Source organism: Ambystoma mexicanum, chromosome 4q (assembly GCF_040938575.1).
Source record: "Ambystoma mexicanum isolate Mex_15411 chromosome 4q, UKY_AmexF1_1, whole genome shotgun sequence".
Lineage (NCBI taxonomy): Eukaryota > Metazoa > Chordata > Amphibia > Caudata > Ambystomatidae > Ambystoma > Ambystoma mexicanum.
Window position 1 is genome coordinate 583,383,623 of NC_090928.1, and position 17,729 is coordinate 583,401,351.

Genomic DNA, 17,729 nt, shown 5'->3' on the forward strand with positions numbered 1-17,729 from the left:
GTGAAAATGGCTAATTGCACAGCAAGGCAATACTAACAAGGCATCCAGCAACAGTTAATACATTTAAGCCATGTCATAGTACAAATAAAACATGAAGTACACTTAATATCACAGCACTTGAACATACCACATTGGCTACTCAGTCACCCACCGTCATCTTGTGGTCTTGGGAGGCAGGCCAAAAAGGGGAAGGCTATGTGGCAGATACCAGGCAGAGCCACAGCGTTGGGCCAGGGATTAACATACCTGGTGAGGGGGCATCGTGTATGCAGGTGGACTGGGTCCCATCCCCCACCCCTTTCAAAAACAGGCATGCTACACCGAAGCGGGCGAACACCATTGAATGCATCAGTCTTTGTTCAGGCCAGAAATCAGGAACGGATGTATTACTTGCAGCACAGTACGTATTGCTGGCAGAGTATGTTGGGCACATTGGACGCAGTGGATTGTCAGCACAGGGCTGCGGGCACAAGGTGGAACATCAATGTGCTAGGCACATCCACCTTCATTGGACCCAGGGGCTTGTGGAGTTCACTGGGATGCAGGGGGAGAAGGGACACGAAGGGAAGAGGTGGGGAGGCTGCTGGAAGGGAGGGAGAGGAAGAGAAAGAAGGGCAGATAAAAAAGAGGGATAGGGAAGAAAGAAGAGCAGACAAAGAAGTACAGAGGTGGAGGCGGCTGACTGGTGGAACTGTAGACTAGGTTAGGGAGAAAGGCGTATATACAGAACGGGGGCCACTCCGTGGCCACAGTGGTCTGCCCCGGGGGTTAACATACCAGCAGGGGGCGAAATCTATAATCTCAGCAAAACAAGGGTACTGGTATGCTTGGGGTTAGCCAGTGTGAAATATAAATGAATTAGAAATTTTCACTAGGGAGAAAGGCGAACAAGAGGAGGGAAAGGGGGAGAAGACAGGCTGATGGGGAGAAAAGGGTACCTGCTAAAGGGCCGCTGCAGCATCTATGCCCCCACCCACATGTTCTGCAAACCACTCTGCTAGCAACCATGAAAGAGCTCCGAGGTCCTCTCTCCACACACCTGAGGCTGTGTCCCCTGCCCCCTCCAAAACCCATCAACACCCACCCCCATGATTAACACAAGGGGGAGAACTGGTTTCTGGGCTGTTCCCAGGGCCCAAGGAGGCTTGGTGATGGGAAGGGTGGAGGGAAATCACAGGGTGTAGGGCAGGTGGGCAAACACAGGTAGGAGCAGTACTGGGGAGGGGAGGAAGTTTTCCGGAAGAGATGAAAGGGGCATCCCTAGGCTGCAGATTACTCCAGTTGTAAAGCTGGCAGCAGTTTCCTGTCGCCAAATGGCTTCTCGGCTGTTCCCAGAGCCCAAGGAGGCTTGGTGGCAGGATGGGCAAGGGCAATTACAGGACCAAAACAGACAGGGAAAATAGATGGTGTTACTGGGGAGGAGAGGAAATACTCAGGAGGAGATGAAAGGGCCAGCCTCAGGCTGTAGATTACTCTTGCTGTAAAGCTGGCAGCTGTTGCCTGGGCTGGTTACAGGTTTAGCTCAGGTGGATTGGCTGAGTTCAGGAGGGAATAGAGTCCCTTTGTCTGGGCAGGAGCATGGCTGGTGTTTCACAACCCCCCCGTCCCCCACACACATACCCATACTTACATACACGGATACATACAGTGCAGTGGCGCAGAGTGGAAGAACACAAGACTAAACATAGCAGGAACTCGACATGGGTACACCTAGCGAGGCAGGGTCACTCATCCACACACACTAACTACAGAGTGGCTGCTATCCATACAGTGCAGGAACACTGGGTACAGGGAGGGCAATGTCTAGTATGCCAGAAGACCAGCAACCTCAGATTCAAAAGTACAAAACGCAGTGAGCAGGCAATGTTGAAACAAAGTACAGTGCAACATCAATGCAGTAATGAAATACAGATTCCGGCATGAAGTAGCAAAAGGCAAGGATGCTCGGCTATAGTGACCAGGCTTCTGCCCTGGACATAATACAAACACAGTAGAGCACTCAAGCACTTGACAGAAGTAAAATACAAGCATTGGAAAATGCAGTCACTGCTTGTCATAAACAGAAATAAATTATAGGGAAACATGTGCATACTGATAGAATAAACACAACACAAATTGTAGTCTGGGGCAAGTCTGTGTAGATTCATAGGCAGGAAAAAGGAAATACACAGCCACATACAGTGCGAGAAGAAAAATACATTTAGAAGAAATAAAGTCACACAATACATTGGGAAAATGAAAAATATAGAAAACCCACAGTAAACTCAAGTGACATAGATGTGAAGCACAAATGAACGTTGGGGTTCCACACATGGACACTACCATTCCCACAGCCCCACTCTAGTCCTGAAAGGGGCCACATCAAGGGGCCAGAGTCGTAACTCAATCGGGGTCAGTGGGTAAAGTGCTTTGGTTTAGGGAGTACAGGTTCCAGGATGCGAGGGGGATTTGAGCCATGGTCAAGTAGGGCCCAGGGGTCTGGCAACACTTTGATATGTGGGACCAGAGTAGTTTGCAGATGACAATTACACAAGCAGCCCCCAACAATCATCCATGATATATTAAAGTAGTTTTCCCCAGAAGGAGCTTTTATTTTATTCCATCCAGAAAGTCCTTGGAGATATCCTTGGGGGTGGCCCCAAGGGAGGTGATGTGAGTGGCATAGTCAAAGATTTCATCAGGGCAGTCTGGAAAAAATGCACAAAACTCTGATCCAATAAGTGCATACGCTTGGCCATGGAAGCCAATATCATTTCGAGGGCCATACAGTATTGGAAAGCCAGTTTTCTCAACTCACTCTGCTCGGCAACCAATATTTCCAGTACAACAGCACTCATTCGCCACCACTTCCAGAATTGCCTGCAACCACCATACAGCTCAACCTACTCTCATGGCCTCCATCTGGGATATTAATGCGGTCCCATATAGCTGTGCATCAGTCAGAGGACTACAGGTGTAGACTGTTAGGGAGAATTCGAGGGGATTGGGTCCTCCGACGTATTCCATATCTATGACAGGTAATCACCACAGCTGTGCTGCTTCGGAAACTTTTCCGGCGTCTGCGTCCTGCGTCGATGACGTCGATACGCCGACGTCTAGGACGACCTCCGACGTCCGACGTCATCCGATGTGATAAGTAGGACGCACGACGCCTGTAGCCTCAGTTCCGTTTTTTCCGCGAACGTGTTGCTTCGTGTTTCTCGGTTCTGTTCTTTCTGGTTCTTCGAACCTGTTCGTTTGTAAAGGCGCTGCATCTGACGTCGACGCCGATTTCCTCGACGTCGACGCCGATCCTCTCGACGCCATCGACGCCTTTCGTGTCGGAGGTGCCCCGTGTCACGGGTGTACCCCCTAGGAAGGCTCTGGTTAAGAGCAAGCACTCTCGGGTGCCTTTTCGCCACCTGGAATTTATTTCAGAGGCGGATGAGGATTCTGATGGCCTGGTTCCTAGTCTGGTGCCTGATGAAATTGTCTCGGGCCATAGTCAGTTTGACGATTTGAGGCAGTCACTGCATGTTGCCAGTGGACTGGACACCTCCCCGGAGGTGGACTTTTGTAGGCCTGAGCCTGGCTCCCATGCCGATTCCTCGTACCGGCGCCTTATGGCTAGGGTGTCTGAGTATTTGGGATGGTCTGCTCCCCCAGGGGAGTTTGTGCAGGATGATCTGACGGACATCCTTGATGTTGGTCCCCCAACTGACCCGGTTCTGCCGTTCCATATGGCTTTACAGAGAAGGGTGGCGGCGGCTTGGACTGCTCCGGCGAGTCTCCCGGCGGTGGGCAGATCCTTGTCGCGTAAATACCGTCCAGCCAGTAGCGACCCCTGCTACTTGACCAGGCACCCCACTCCGGAGAGTTTGGTGGTGCAGGCGGCCACGGCCCCGGCAAAGCAGGCGTCGTACCCTACCATCCCTCCTGATAGGGACGACAAACGTTTTGATGGCTGGGCGAAGAAAGTGTTTTCTTCTGGTGGTATGGCGCTTCAGGCGGCCAACTCCATTTGTGCCTTGTCACGTTTCACGCACACTCTGTGGAACTGTGTTGCGTTAGCGGCTGAACATATTCCCGAAGGGGTTGAACGGGAGGGTTTCCTTGCTATGGTCCAGGATGGTAAGGATGCCATGTGTGAGTCCGTTCAGTCGGGTCTGGACTTGGCTGATTGCGTCAGTGGGTCCATGGCGGCGAGCACCGTGATACGCAGGTTTGCGTGGTTGCGGAAGTCGGGGTTTGCTCCTGATGTGCAGTCCCGGCTCCTCAACATGCCCTTTGATGGTGAACGCCTTTTTGGCAGCAAGGCTGACGAGAGCCTTGAGAGGTTGCAGACCTCAAAAGCTGCAGCGAAGTCGTTGGGCGCTGCAGTTCGCCAACCTCCGCCTTTTCGTCCTAGGGGACAGCAGTGGAGGGGTGGTTCCTTTCGCTATTACTCATCCTTCAGTAGAGCGAGAGGAGCTGGCAGTCAAAGAGGCCAACGCAGGGGTACCAGAGGTGGACGACAGGGTACCCGTGGTGCCAAGGCCGCTCGGGCAGTTACCTCTTTGCCCTCGGGTAACGCCGCAGCCGCTCCTACTCAGTCATGAGGCCATGTCCCATGGTTCGCCGGTTGGGGGAAGGCTGGCGCAGCATCTTGTAGAGTGGCAAGCCATTACTTCAGATGTGTGGGTTCTGGAGATCATAGCCCACGGCTACTGTCTTCCCTTTCGGCACAGGCCTCGCGACAATCCACCGGGGAACCTCTCTTTGAAGTGTCCGGATCCGCTCCTTGCGCAGGAAATTCAAGCCCTGCTGGAGAAAGGCGCTATAGAACTGGTGCCTGTAGCGGAGAGGAACAAGGGATGGTATTCCCCTTATTTTTTGATTTCCAAGAAAGACGGGGGATTGAGACCCATCATGGACTTGCGCGGTTTGAACAAACTCCTCAGGAAGGACAAGTTCAAGATGGTTACTCTCTCTCAAGTCCTCCAGGCCCTTCGGCTTCAGGACTGGTTGGTGTCACTCGACCTCAAGGATGCTTACTTCCATGTGCCGATCCATCCCAAGCACAAGAAGTACCTGAGGTTCGCGGTTGGCGACTCGCACTTTCAGTTTCGGGTCCTGCCGTTCGGATTGACCTCCGCCCCGAGGGTTTTCACCAAGCTCATGGTGGTGGTGGCAGCGCATCTCAGGCAAGGGGGGATTCACGTCTACCCCTACCTGGACGATTGGTTGATCAGGGGGAGCTCTCCCGAGCAAGTCCTGGATCATCTGTCCGTCACCTGCCACTCCCTCCACAGGCTGGGCTTCTCCCTCAATTTGAAGTAGTCCCATTTGACGCCAACGCAGAGGCTCCAGTACATCGGAGCAGTGCTCGACACTTCCCTGGGGCAGTGTTTTCCTCCCCAGGTGAGGGCTCTTCACATTCAGCAGATGGTGCACAAGTTTCAGCATGCCCAGACGCTCCCTGCGTTCGAGTTCTTGAGGTTGCTCGGCCTCATGGCATCCTGCATTCTTCTGGTGCCAGAGGCTCGCCTGCGCATGAGATCTTTGCAGTGGGCACTCAAGATGCAATGGTCGCAGTCCTCCGGCAGGATGTCGGACCCGATTCAGGTGCCGCCCTCGGTCGCCCAGGACCTTCTGTGGTGGGCCGTCGAAGGCAACTTGATGAAGGGGGCTCCATTTTGGCTTCCCTGGCCGGAGGTGACGATCGTGACGGATGCATCCCTCACGGGATGGGGAGCTCATGCCAACGAGCTGACAGTCAGCGGTCGTTGGTCTCCGTCGGAGTCCAGACTCCATATCAATCTGTTGGAGCTGAGGGCCGTCAGGCTAGCCCTGAAGGCTTTTCTGCCGACTGTGCGAGGAAGGAATGTCCTGATCCTGACGGACAACACGGTGGCCATGCACTACCTCAACAAAAAGGGGGGGGCAGGGTCACTTCCTCTGTGCAGGGAGGCGATGCAGCTCGAGTTCTGGGCCATCCAGCAGGAAGTTTCGGTCTCGGCTGTTCATCTGGCCGGAGTCGAAAACGTGACGGCGGACGCTCTGAGCAGGCAGAGCGCGATCTCTCACGAGTGGGAGTTGGCTCAGGAGATTCTCCTGGAGATCTTCGCCCTTTGGGGGACCCCTCAAGTGGATCTCTTCGCCTCCAGTGTCAACCGGAAGTGCGGGAGGTTCTGCTCGCGGGAATTTCCTCCAAGAGGGGCCTTAGGAGACGCGTTCGTGGTGGATTGGTCGTTCCCGCTGCTGTACGCGTTTCCTCCAGTCCCCGTCATCCCGCAAGTGCTGCGGAGGTTGCGGAAGTTCGGTTCCCGGATGATCCTCATTGCTCCGGCGTGGGCTCGGAGGACGTGGTACCCGGACCTTCTCGACTTGTCCATCTGCCCTCCAAGTCGTCTTCCCTACCGAGACGATCTGCTCTCACGGGAGGGGGGGTCTGGTTCTCCATCCAGAGGTCAGATCCCTCAACCTTCACGCTTGGCTTCTGAAAGGTTGAGGTAGGTATAGGGATTGGGACCTCCCTGAAGACGTGATGGAGGTGTTGCTTTCGGCCCGAAGGCCAGCAACTAAGTCTCTGTACCGTTGCCGTTGGCGTAAGTTCTGCGACTGGTGCAGAGTTCGGAATGTGGATCCTTTTGCATGTGACATCCCCATGGTTCTGTCCTTTTTGCTTTCTTTGGCCCACAGGGGCTTGCAAGTGGGTACCATTACAGGTTACCTGGCAGCGCTGTCCATCTTTAAGCGCTCGTCTGATGAGTGTTCTTACTTTAAGATCCCTTTAATTTCACAGTTTCTGAAAGGGCTCACTAATGTGTTCCCTCCGTCACCTTTCCTGGTGCCCGGTTGGGATTTAAACCTTGTTCTTAGGTTTCTTATGGGTGCTCCGTTTGAGCCTTTACATTCTTGCCCTTTGAGGCTGTTAACTCTGAAAACTGTGTTTTTAGTTGCGGTTACTTCCGCTCGCAGAGTGAGTGAGTTGCAGGCACTTTCAGTTAAGCCACCCTTCACTGTATTTCACAAGGACAGGGTTGTCCTTCGAGTTCGTCCTTCTTTTCTTCCGAAGGTAGTGTCGGAATTTCATTTAGCCCAGAAGGTTGTTCTTCCGGCATTCTATCCTCCTCCGCATCCTGGTAAGGAAGAGGAGAGGCTCCATAGGCTTGATCCTAGGAGAGCTTTAAGCTTTTATGTTTCACGCATGTCCCGGGTCAGAGTGGACGATCAACTCTTTATTGGTTACGCTGGTAAGCGTTTGGGGCAAGCTGTGACGAAACAGACTTTGTCCCGCTGGATTGTTTTGGCCATCTCGGAATGTTACCGCTTGGCGGGTAAGGACCCACCGGCTGGCTTGCGGGCCCATTCTACCAGGGGCATGGCTGCATCTACTGCCCTGCAGAGGGGTGTTCCTATTCGCAACATCTGTGATGCAGCCACCTGGGCTTCAGTACATACATTTGTACGGCATTATTCCCTCGATTCCATCAGAGGGCAGGATCTGGCCTTTGGCAAGGCGGTCCTTTGCTCTGCTATTTGATTGGCTATTCTAATTTTGTTTATAAATTCTTTCCCTCCTCCTTGCTCTGGTACTGCTTTGGGAGTCTGTCATAGATATGGAATACGTCGGAGGACCCAATCCCCTCGAAGAACAAGTTACTTTCTTACCTGGTAACGTTCTTTCGATGGGATGGTCCGACGACGTATTCCATATCGCTCCCGCCCTGCCTTCCCCGCTGCAGAATTTCTTTTGCGATTGCAGCTTACGTTCCGCAAGGCTTTGTGTCTGACTGGCAGTTGACTTCTGTCACACGTTCTGGGGGAAAAAACTACAACTGAGGCTACAGGCGTCGTGCGTCCTACTTATCACATCGGATGACGTCGGACGTCGGAGGAGGTCCTAGACGTCGGCGTATCGACGTCATCGACGCAGGACGCAGCCGCCGGAAAAGTTTCCGAAGCAGCACAGCTGTGGTGATTACCTGTCATAGATATGGAATACGTCGTCGGACCATCCCATCGAAAGAACGTTACCAGGTAAGAAAGTAACTTGTTCTTCCTTGTTAAGGCTAATTTCCCAAACCTAGTGAGTCCCTGTGATAAAAATGGAGCAGTTTCTACATCAAGGACACTAGATGGCTCAGGCTCTGTTATTACAAGGCAGAAGGACCATATGAAGGGTTAATTGAGTCGATCTGATTCAATGGACTAAGTGACAGGTCATTGGGCCAATCACGGAGTGGCTTTGGTGAAAAGGAAGCTGTATGACAACGATTGTCTTTTCTTTTTTTTGTTGTTGTTGCCAGGAGACAGAGGAGGAGGATTTGAAGGGCGACGGTTTGAACTGGGCTTATTAAGTTATATGAGAAGCTGAAAAGAGTTGTGCCGTTGCACAGAGTTAACTGCAAGTTGTGGATATTAATAGCCTAGGCGATCGTTTGAAATCGCTATTTCGTTACTTCATCATACGTGCGAGAGAGGTGGAGGAGAAGGGGAGTACGCACAAGAAAAACCGAAGAGCTGATCGCCCGTAAGAGTGGCCGCGCTATGCCGAGCAGCTGACAAATCATCAAGAAAGCCGAGGAGAGGAGTTTCCGTCATCGGAAACTGCCGAGTGGAACAGCTGATCCATCCCGAGAAGTGCCGGAAGAAGGTGACGAGATCAACGAGGGCCGCGGAGTCGAGCAGCTGGTACCTCGACGGGAGAGCCAAGGGGAGGAGTGTCGATCCACGAAGGCCGTGCTGAGACCAAGAGGGAGAAGAGAGAAAACCGAGGGAGAAAGAGGTGAATCCGAGCGGAGTCACACCGGAGCAAACAGCTATATCCGGTAAGAGAGAGAGAGCAGAGGGATATTAAAATGCTCCGAGCCGTAATGAGGGGGGAGCCGAAAGCTCGTATTGAATAGCCAAGAAGCTATATAGAGGAACACTGGGGAGACCTTCCGACCAGAGGATACGAAAGTATATGTTGGGGAGTTAATGAAAATATCGGGACAGATTGAGGGATATATGAGGATATGGGCTGTACTCTCTGTAAGACTTTAAGCAAGATGAAGGCATGAAAGGCTAAAGACTATATTTTCTCACCCGCCGCTCAAGACAGACACTCCTACTTCAAGTAAAGAGAAAGAGCAATTACCAAGTCTATGAGATTCATTGAAAAGGAGTTGAAAAGGAACATGTGATAGGGAAAAGGCCCAAACAATTCTATAATCCTCAAAGAAGGGGAGAAACGAAGATGACCAAAGACTTACCTGATCTATATTGACCCGCTGATTTGGAAGACCTCTGTTCTCTCAAGGAGACAATCTCCGGAGCCCACCTGTATCCTTTTGTTTATGTTGTGGATTTATAAGAATAAAAGTTATCTTGGGAACAAGTTAATAGTCAGTCTACGTCTAACGGTGTTTCTTACATCTATTGTACACAAACATCACAATTTGGGTCCCATATAGCTGTGCATCAGTCAGAGGACTACAGGTGTAGACTGTTAGGGAGAATTCCCTGTTAAGGCTAATTTCCCAAACCTAGTGAGTCCCCCAGCAGCTTTGCTGGATTTTTGGGGTTTATTTTTTTCTCCTGCCAAGAGTGAGACTCTTTTTCTCCCACTCTTAGACATGATTTGAGATAACCTTTGACTTTGTAATGTGTTTTATGGGCTATGGGGTCTTTTACTCCATAGGGTTTCATGAGGTTTTTGGTAAGAGTGTTACACAGCACCCTCAGTGCAGTAACACAGGGGGTCATAGTGACCCCCAAACATAGACTCCATACCCTGGGACTGACTACTGTCTCCCAGGGCATGTAAAGTCACCATTGACTTTACTAGTCTTAAATTGGGAACAGAACCAGTACAAACCATCATATTGTGGAAGTACTGGTAGGGGTAATTAGATTACCCCTGGGTCTGTTTTTCGAGGGGGCACTGTGCAGTCCCCCCTCGTCGAGTTTCTGGCTGGTGGCAGTGGTTACCACGCAAAGTATTCTTTAAGAATATTTACTATGGGATTTTCCCATTCATTTTAAACGCACCACTTTTTGGTGAATGTTAAAGATATCGCTGGGTTATTTATTTAATATTTATTCCCCGGTTGGGTCTTTTTGTCAGAACTCAGTTTTAAAATGGTGTTTGTGTTTGCCTCTGTAACTCCAACCCAAGTCGAGCCCTTTGTTCCACTTTTTGGCGGGCTTCTACACAGCAGCCTCCAAAAGTGGTGCCACTCTGTCTGGGTCTACAGGATGTGTGGGAGGGGGGGATTTTAGGCACCCTGGACCGAGTTGCCTCGGCAACTCAAGTCGCACTCTTGTGTGATTGGCCCAGTGGTGAGCTGCCCGGCTCACCACTTAGCATGTTTGAGTGACAGCTAGGACTGATGAATGGGGGTTTTCTGCATAAAAGCAGGGCTTTGGGGACTGGAACTTCAGACGTCGCCACAGGACCTAAAGAATCCAAGGAGGAAGAAGCTGAGCCGACCTGCAACGACGACACCACCGGTGGAGCCCTGCTGAACCGTCTCACCACTTTTCCCGACGACAGAGATCTTCATCCGAGGAGTCTTCTTCCTTTGACTGGTGGGGATAACCAGTTTGCCCGTCTTTTAACCTTCCTGGATCATCTCGTGGCCGCCTTGCCTGTGCCAAACACCCCGGCAACCGGGATACCACGATTTACCACTACTGCGAATAAAAGGGTAGTACCTTTTAACCGGAGAACTCCGCGGCTGGTTTCTTCCCTGGCATTGCAACGACCTTCAGCTTTCCTCCACGTCAAGACCTTCTCTTCCTCTGGACGACGCCGCAACTTGCACCCACTGCCAGGAACAACTGCCCCCGCTGGAGGATCCTCTCCATTTTAAAGGTACTGTGTCCGCCTAGCCTCCCTTGCAATGGTCTGTACAGGGTGACTACTAAATCCTCGACTTATCACCTGGGCTGACCTTAGGCTGGCTAACTGAACTTTTCTGAGCTGAGCTAATTCCTTTTTGAACTCTGCAAGACTTTTTCAAAGCCTCTTAAACTGTGTGATCTTGGGCGCATTGGTGTTCTGTTCTCTCCAAGAGGGAGCCTGGCCTCTGAACTGTTTGCTCACTAGTAGACTTTGACTTTCCTGCCTTGCTGGGTGCTTCTAAAGTATTGTGTTGTGTGCTTTTCTAATTTCTGCCTTTTCCCTCCCTTTTTGATAACTTATTGGAGTGCCATCTTTAGTTAAGCGCTCACTTCTGTCTGGAAATAAGTGGTGTTAACTAAGACTTGTCTAATAAGGAATAAGGGATGTATATATATTAATAGTGACTGTGTTTTGAACTTGCTTACAATAATAGTGCTTGAGTGTTTCTATAAGTGTCTTTAAATAATTATATACTTGATACCAAAGCTCTGGTCAGGGTTTGCTTGCGCTACTGTATTTTGGTACCTATCTCGTATACTCTATATACTGTCTAACTCTTCTTGAGAGAAGTCTGGCTGCTAAGCCACAGCTACCAGGTAAAACTGGGTGGTACAGACTGCTACCAATTGGGTTTACTGCCAACACCTGTAGTCTTAAGCCTTTTGCAGTGGTCCCTAAGGGAACTGCACAGGTTTCTGCCTAACATAGACTATGTCAGGGACTTGTAAGTCACAAACATATCAGGTCTTGCTGGGAGGTCTTGGTTTAGTGACCCTGATGGAGGGCACCACATGGCCCAGGGCACAGTTGACGCACCAGAGTTGAAGCAGCTGCTTGAAGCGCTTGCTGCCGCAGATCCAGAAGAGGTCTTCCTGGCATGCAATGTAGGCTTTATTGTCAAATAGTTGCTGGTTCTTCAGGGCAGTCCATGTTGGAGCTTGCCAGTTTCCTTAAAAACAGGGGGCACTCGTGCGACCGGAGCACTATGGACTGGCATCGGTTGGTGGTGTACACATCTTCTGCACCTACTTGGCCTTCCCACTCTAAGCACACAGGCAAGTTGGCCTTGTACCGCACAGTTGGAGCTGCTTTTTCCAGATTTGCACTGGGCTTACTGTGGTGGCAGAGAAATAGGTTGGTGACACTGGCAGGTAGATGGGGAGGCATATGGGCACAAACCCAGCAGTTGGCCTGAGTTCACTGGCCGCCAAATGGCAGATCTGGAAGAAAGAGTTCTCTTGGTAGTCTTTAAAGCACAAGGGAAGAGCAGAGGGAGCAGAACAAGTGTTATCATTAACTGGCTGATGTCGGACATTATGGATTGGCTTTAAGGACCCACGAGGAGCAAGAACACTCAGTTGGAGCAGAGCATTTACAGATGAGTCAGTCCTTCTGTCTTTCAAGTCTTTCGGGGAGCAGATGAGAAGTTCACTAGATCCAGTGGAAAGCAGACATCTCACAAGAAAGCAAATTGGAAAGAAATCAAAACTGGTACATAAAGATGGGACGATGGCAAAGTGCAATAACGACTGATGAAAGGCAAGGCTGGAACAGAAAATGTAAAAAATAAAATGCACTTAAAACAAAGTGAGTTTGGTACAGATTACAAGTATCGCAATTTAAAAAATTCAAAATATTGAATTTCAAAAATATTGACCAAGAGAGATCAATAAAAAAATAAGTACAATCAAAATTCACAAATTAAAAATCAATTCAAAACCAAATTCAATAACCAAACTTCAAAACCCAGAATTTAAAAATTACCAGATTTTAAAATTCAAAAATAAAAATGTCAAAGATCAAAATTATAATTCAAAACTTAAAATTCAGCAATCACAGTTCAAAAGGTCAGAGTCCAAAAACATCAGAGTTCCAAGAATATCAAAGTTCAAAAATATAAATGTTCAAAATATCATAGTTCAAACAGTGCTGCCTTCTGAACACGTGTCACTTCCACATGGCGAAAGAAGATTGTTCCCACAGCGGCAGGGTTGAGGGCAGATCTTTGGGAAAAAATAGTCCATGCCCTGGGGTGCAGTGTCCTTTGCAGCACAGGGTCTGGGCTAATTCCTGGGCCTGAAGTTACTGAGGCTCCACTGGGTCGTGTTCTTAACCCTTCAGTGCCATGTGAGGTGGCAAACAAGGTCCTAGGTTTATAGAAGGAAGCAATGGGAGGGGTTCTACTTCAGGAGCCAAGAGGGGACATCCCCTTCTTGGTATAGGTGACTTGAACACAGGACTTTACACATTAAATGTTCCTTTCCACCTGGGTTGTAGACTATTTTTACGGGCAAAGTCCTTGAGCATCACTAGGTCTTCCTCCTGCACTGAATGTAGTCCTTGCTGGCCTGGTACAGGTTGTGCATCACTGACCTTGTGGTAGATCTTCATGATAGAAGCAAGGTGCTTGAAATATGCCAGAACCGAATCATCAGTCAGTGCCAAAGACAACCAGAGGCAGGAGCTGCAGCTGGCAGGGTCATTGGTCTTGCCATTAGGATCTCGAATGGGGAGAGGCCAGCAAAGTAGCTGGGCATACCTCTCATGTACTCGAGGGAAAGGGGCAATGCGTCTGGCCAACCTAGCCCTGTCTGTACGCCAGAGAAGTGCCAGTGGTTCAGATGTATTCAGAACCTTCCACCCATCACTTGTTGCGTTAGTTTGTCTCCCTATGTGTGAGAGAGTATGCCCAGGTGTGTGTTCTTACTTGCTGCACCTCATTGAGGAGGCCCAACAAAGCTAAACATGTCTGGGGTTGCTTGTGTTTCTGTGCAGAGGGGACCTGGCCTAGCAGTTTGGACTGGGCAACTCCCATGGTGGCAGTACCTGACTGATTTGCATATAGCGGGTCCCCTTTTGCAATTGGCGCAGACAGGAAAAGAAAGATGTAGTGTGGAAGGTTGCCCAGAGCGGTGCTTGTGGTTCAGATTTATTCAAAACCTTCCACCCATCACTTGTTTGGTTAAAATGTCAGCACACTTTTGCCAGCTTGTTCTTGAGCTCCCCATTCCTCCTTTATTGTCTGAGCTATGTGCGCTCTTTCACACCTAGGATAGTAACCAGGTACTCCTTATGTAGCAAGTGATGGCATTGCTACCCACTTGTATGGTGTGTGCGCCAGGTGAATCAGGTATTCCTGGGCAAATGTTGGAGCAAATGGTTTCCCTTCCGTGCAGCGCCAGACACCCGATTCATCCTGCGTGCACCCTATATGTCAAAGTTCCTCTAACTCTTGTTTCCCTGGGGTATCCTGCAGTGTGTGTAGCAATGTTGTCTGCTCTGCTATAGGATCTTGCACTAGCAAATTGGGGACCATGAGAGCTGTCTTCAACCAGGGACTCAGAACTTGCAACAGACAAGAGGGTAGGGCTGCAGCAACCGGGTCACGCGGGATCACCTGAACACGCATGGGCTGAGCAGATTTGATCAGCCCCACTTACATGCTATGGGTTGCCCACAAGGTGTCTGGCACTGCTTCCAGCTTCTGCTCATTCACCTCCATCAGAACCATGACGGCAAGATGGGGCAGAGATTTCTGAATAACTCAGTTTGGGCTCTGGTTTTGCAGACCTCCAAGAACTCATCAGGATTGTCTGGGATGCAGAGCGCCTCAACCCTTTTTGGAAAAGATCACTGAACCCACCTTTCCCAGGAAATCAATCTCCAGCAGATTCTAAGGGGAGTATGCACTCAACATGAAGGCCTGTGTGCTAGTCAGGGGACCCAGACGAACCCTAGTGGGCACAGTGACAGGCACCTTAGAGGGGTGCCCTCCACTCCTACAGCTGTGACCGCTCAGCCAGCTAGTGGGGCATCCGGGAACGCCCATAGCCTCAGTATGCTGAAGGTGGCTCCTGAGTCCACCAGCATTCTGGCACGTGTGTCAACTACCTAGGCTGCTGCCAAGTAGTGGCCACTGGATGGGAAGGGATGGTTGGGGCGAGGAGTTGGGGTGCTGGGAGTACTTTGTCTGGGTCTAGTTCCTGGCAATCATGAGGGAACTGGAAGGGACTGATGGGTGTCAGAAGATGCCCCCTCGCTGTTCTGACTACTGGCTGAGGGGGGCGAGAGGCATTGGTCTGGGTTCATGCCAGGGTTGTCCAGGCTGGGGTGCTGGGCCAGAACCAGCATTCTGATCTGGGGGTCTAGTTTGATCGAGATACTGAAAGGGGCCAGGCGGGTATGGTGCAGGTAGCTGTGATTGGCCATGAGCCGACAGGGCTACGGCCCGGTTCTGCTCATGCTGAATCCACTGAGGACCGTTGTACTGCCAGTGGCCCCATTCCTTGCAATCTGCGCCCTGGTCCTGATGCACCAGGGGACCTAACCGGGATAGGTGCTGGGGGTGGATACTGTCTTGGGACAGGCTGCGGCATGTACTGAGGGTTTGAAGTGGACACCTGGGAGTGGTGAATGATTCTCCCTCCCCTGCTAAATCCATGCTTGCATCTAGAGGCTCCATACTAGCCCCCATGGGGGGGGCGCACCATCTGGAGGGCAGTAGGCATAGCAGCAGCCGCATCAGCCTGCATCTGCAGCAGAGGCATCGCTAGGGGGGGGCATTGGGAGGCTATAGACCCTGGTCTTTTGGTTGTAGCCCCGGATACAAGCTCAGGGGCTACAACCAAAAAGCTAGGTAGCCCAGAGTCCTGACAGTCCCAACATTAGAATAGCCCCACATCTCTTACAGTCCTAGCAACGCCCCTGATCTGCAGAGTGGCAAACTTCAGCTGCATGGGTTTCTCTTTAGTGTCGTCCTGCTCATTCCTGTACTGGCTACAGTAGTGCCTGGCTTGGGCTGGAACAGGACATGCTGTCCCACCCCGCACACATCTGCTTGATGTCTGAGCTGGCACCCTCTACAAACAGGGTGACGATCGGGGGCCTAGCTGTCTTAACGTCCATCCCAGAGTATTGCTGGAAGATCTGCTTTACCCTCTCGAGCTACTCAGCGACATCTTCATTTTTATGCTGCTTACATGATTTGATCATTTCAAAATCTGTGACTGCATGGTAAAGTTCTGCTATGGTTTTTGCAATTTCGTCTAACTTTCAGGACCGGGCAGGATTAGCTGGAGTCACTCTGTCACCCCCTAGCTTATCAGGCAGATTTTGAAGGTTCATTTCTATGGTCCAGTTAACCTTGGTCATGATGGTGGCCAACTGGTCTGAGGACAGAAGCGTCCTCAGCAACTGGCGCATGTCAGCCAGATAAGTGGCATAGGTGGCTAAAAGATTGCACAGGAACACCACAAATTCCTGGGTGTATCTGCTGGGGATCAAGGCTGGTGGGCTGTGGCTAAGGTGAACGCCTGAGGGGCAACCACATTCGTCCTGGGTGCTACCCACCCCCCTTTCCCCCTACTCCTCCCCCCCCCCCCCGAAGAGAAGGAAGTGTCTGTGTCGGAATCGTTGGCCTTGACAAACAGATAATTAATCACATCGGCCTCCCTTACTTTGGGGAAAGACTGGGCTTGGGCCTGGAAATGCTTGGCAAACCTTAGATCCTCTACCCTCTTGGGGTACTGGTCAATAACATGGTATACCACCCTATACATGCTGACTGTTGCTCTGGTCCTCCTAGCCTCTATGCAAAGGGGAACAGGTCTGACCTATGTGCCTCCAACTGCTGAAGGGCTTGTGCCTGTTCAGAGGTTGTCACTAGGGGTAATATAGGGGCCGCCGGGGATGCAGAACTGGTAGCCACAGCCTGACTGGCCAGTGCTTGGGCCTGAGGACTGGAGGATACTACAGGGGGCACAGGGGCAGCTGGGTCAGACGGTACAAGGGCTGACGCTGCAGGGGAAGAGGTACAAGGGGCATGGACTCGGGAGGGAGCAGAATAGCTGGGTGGGGGAACAAACGCAGAAAGATCTAGGACATCCTCTGGTGCAGAAGGGGTGCCTGGGGGTAAGACTGGGACAGGGCAGGGGTCATTCTCTAGATTATGCTGTTCTAGCTTTTACTCTAGGATCACTTGTTTCAGCCACTTCTTCCTGGCCACAGATGCACTTTGCTGGGACCACCACGTGTAGGTCTCCCACTGCCTTACTGCTGAACGCCCTGTTAAGAACCTCATGCACCACAGCTAAGTGAGACTCATCAAAGGAGCCTTCTAGGGGCAGACCACTGGGCACTGGTGCTTGGTCTGTTTATGCCATACTGGCATCCATTTGACAAGATCCGGGCCATACAGTGTGGCCATGAGGGCCACAGGAGAATAGGGGAATGGCTCACTCCCTAGCTGGCAGAATCTTCCTTTGTAGCTTGAAATAAGCTGTTGTACACAAACAAAAATGTCTTAACAAGTTTCTCAGGACAAATGCTAAATCACCATAAGGCATAGGTCAGCACCACTGAGTCCCTACAATCCTAGTCTGTCAACCTGGGTAACTCTAGCACACTCAAATACTAAGGAAGGGGTTGGGTGATAAACTGTTGCAAAACAGCGGGCACAGTAATACCAAGCTACTGGTTAACTTCCAAAAAGTGTTTCCGGTACAATTCCCAGGCATCACTGGAAAACTATTCGGATTCAGGCATGTCGGGGACTCTAGCACAAGAGTTCCAGGCAAAGAAGACTATCTCTAGAGGCCCCTCTCATGGTCCTAAAGAAATACATGGCTCTCATGACCAGGATATGGACACAATCAAACTGGGTGAGGTGGGACCCTCTACTAGCCTTGTCCAGTCATAATGATTTTCTAGGGTATGTTTGGTAAAGATTAAATGGCCCTGGCACTAGTAAGCTGAATTGACAGGTACTGCACTATAACATGAGGCTCCAAGCGGACTGGTCCCCAAGGTGAGCAATGAGCCACAGCTACCTTTGTTCACCCTCCTGTATGGGCCTAGAAGTTGAGGTTGTTACAGGATA

At 50.8% G+C, this 17,729-nt stretch overlaps 1 protein-coding gene across 1 annotated transcript in view; it reads left to right on the plus strand.

Annotated features, from left to right (window-relative positions):
• Window positions 1-17,729, plus strand: part of MTHFD1L (methylenetetrahydrofolate dehydrogenase (NADP+ dependent) 1 like) — a 2,103,853-nt gene that overhangs the window by 557,643 nt on the left and 1,528,481 nt on the right. The gene's annotated exons all lie outside the window — the stretch shown is intronic.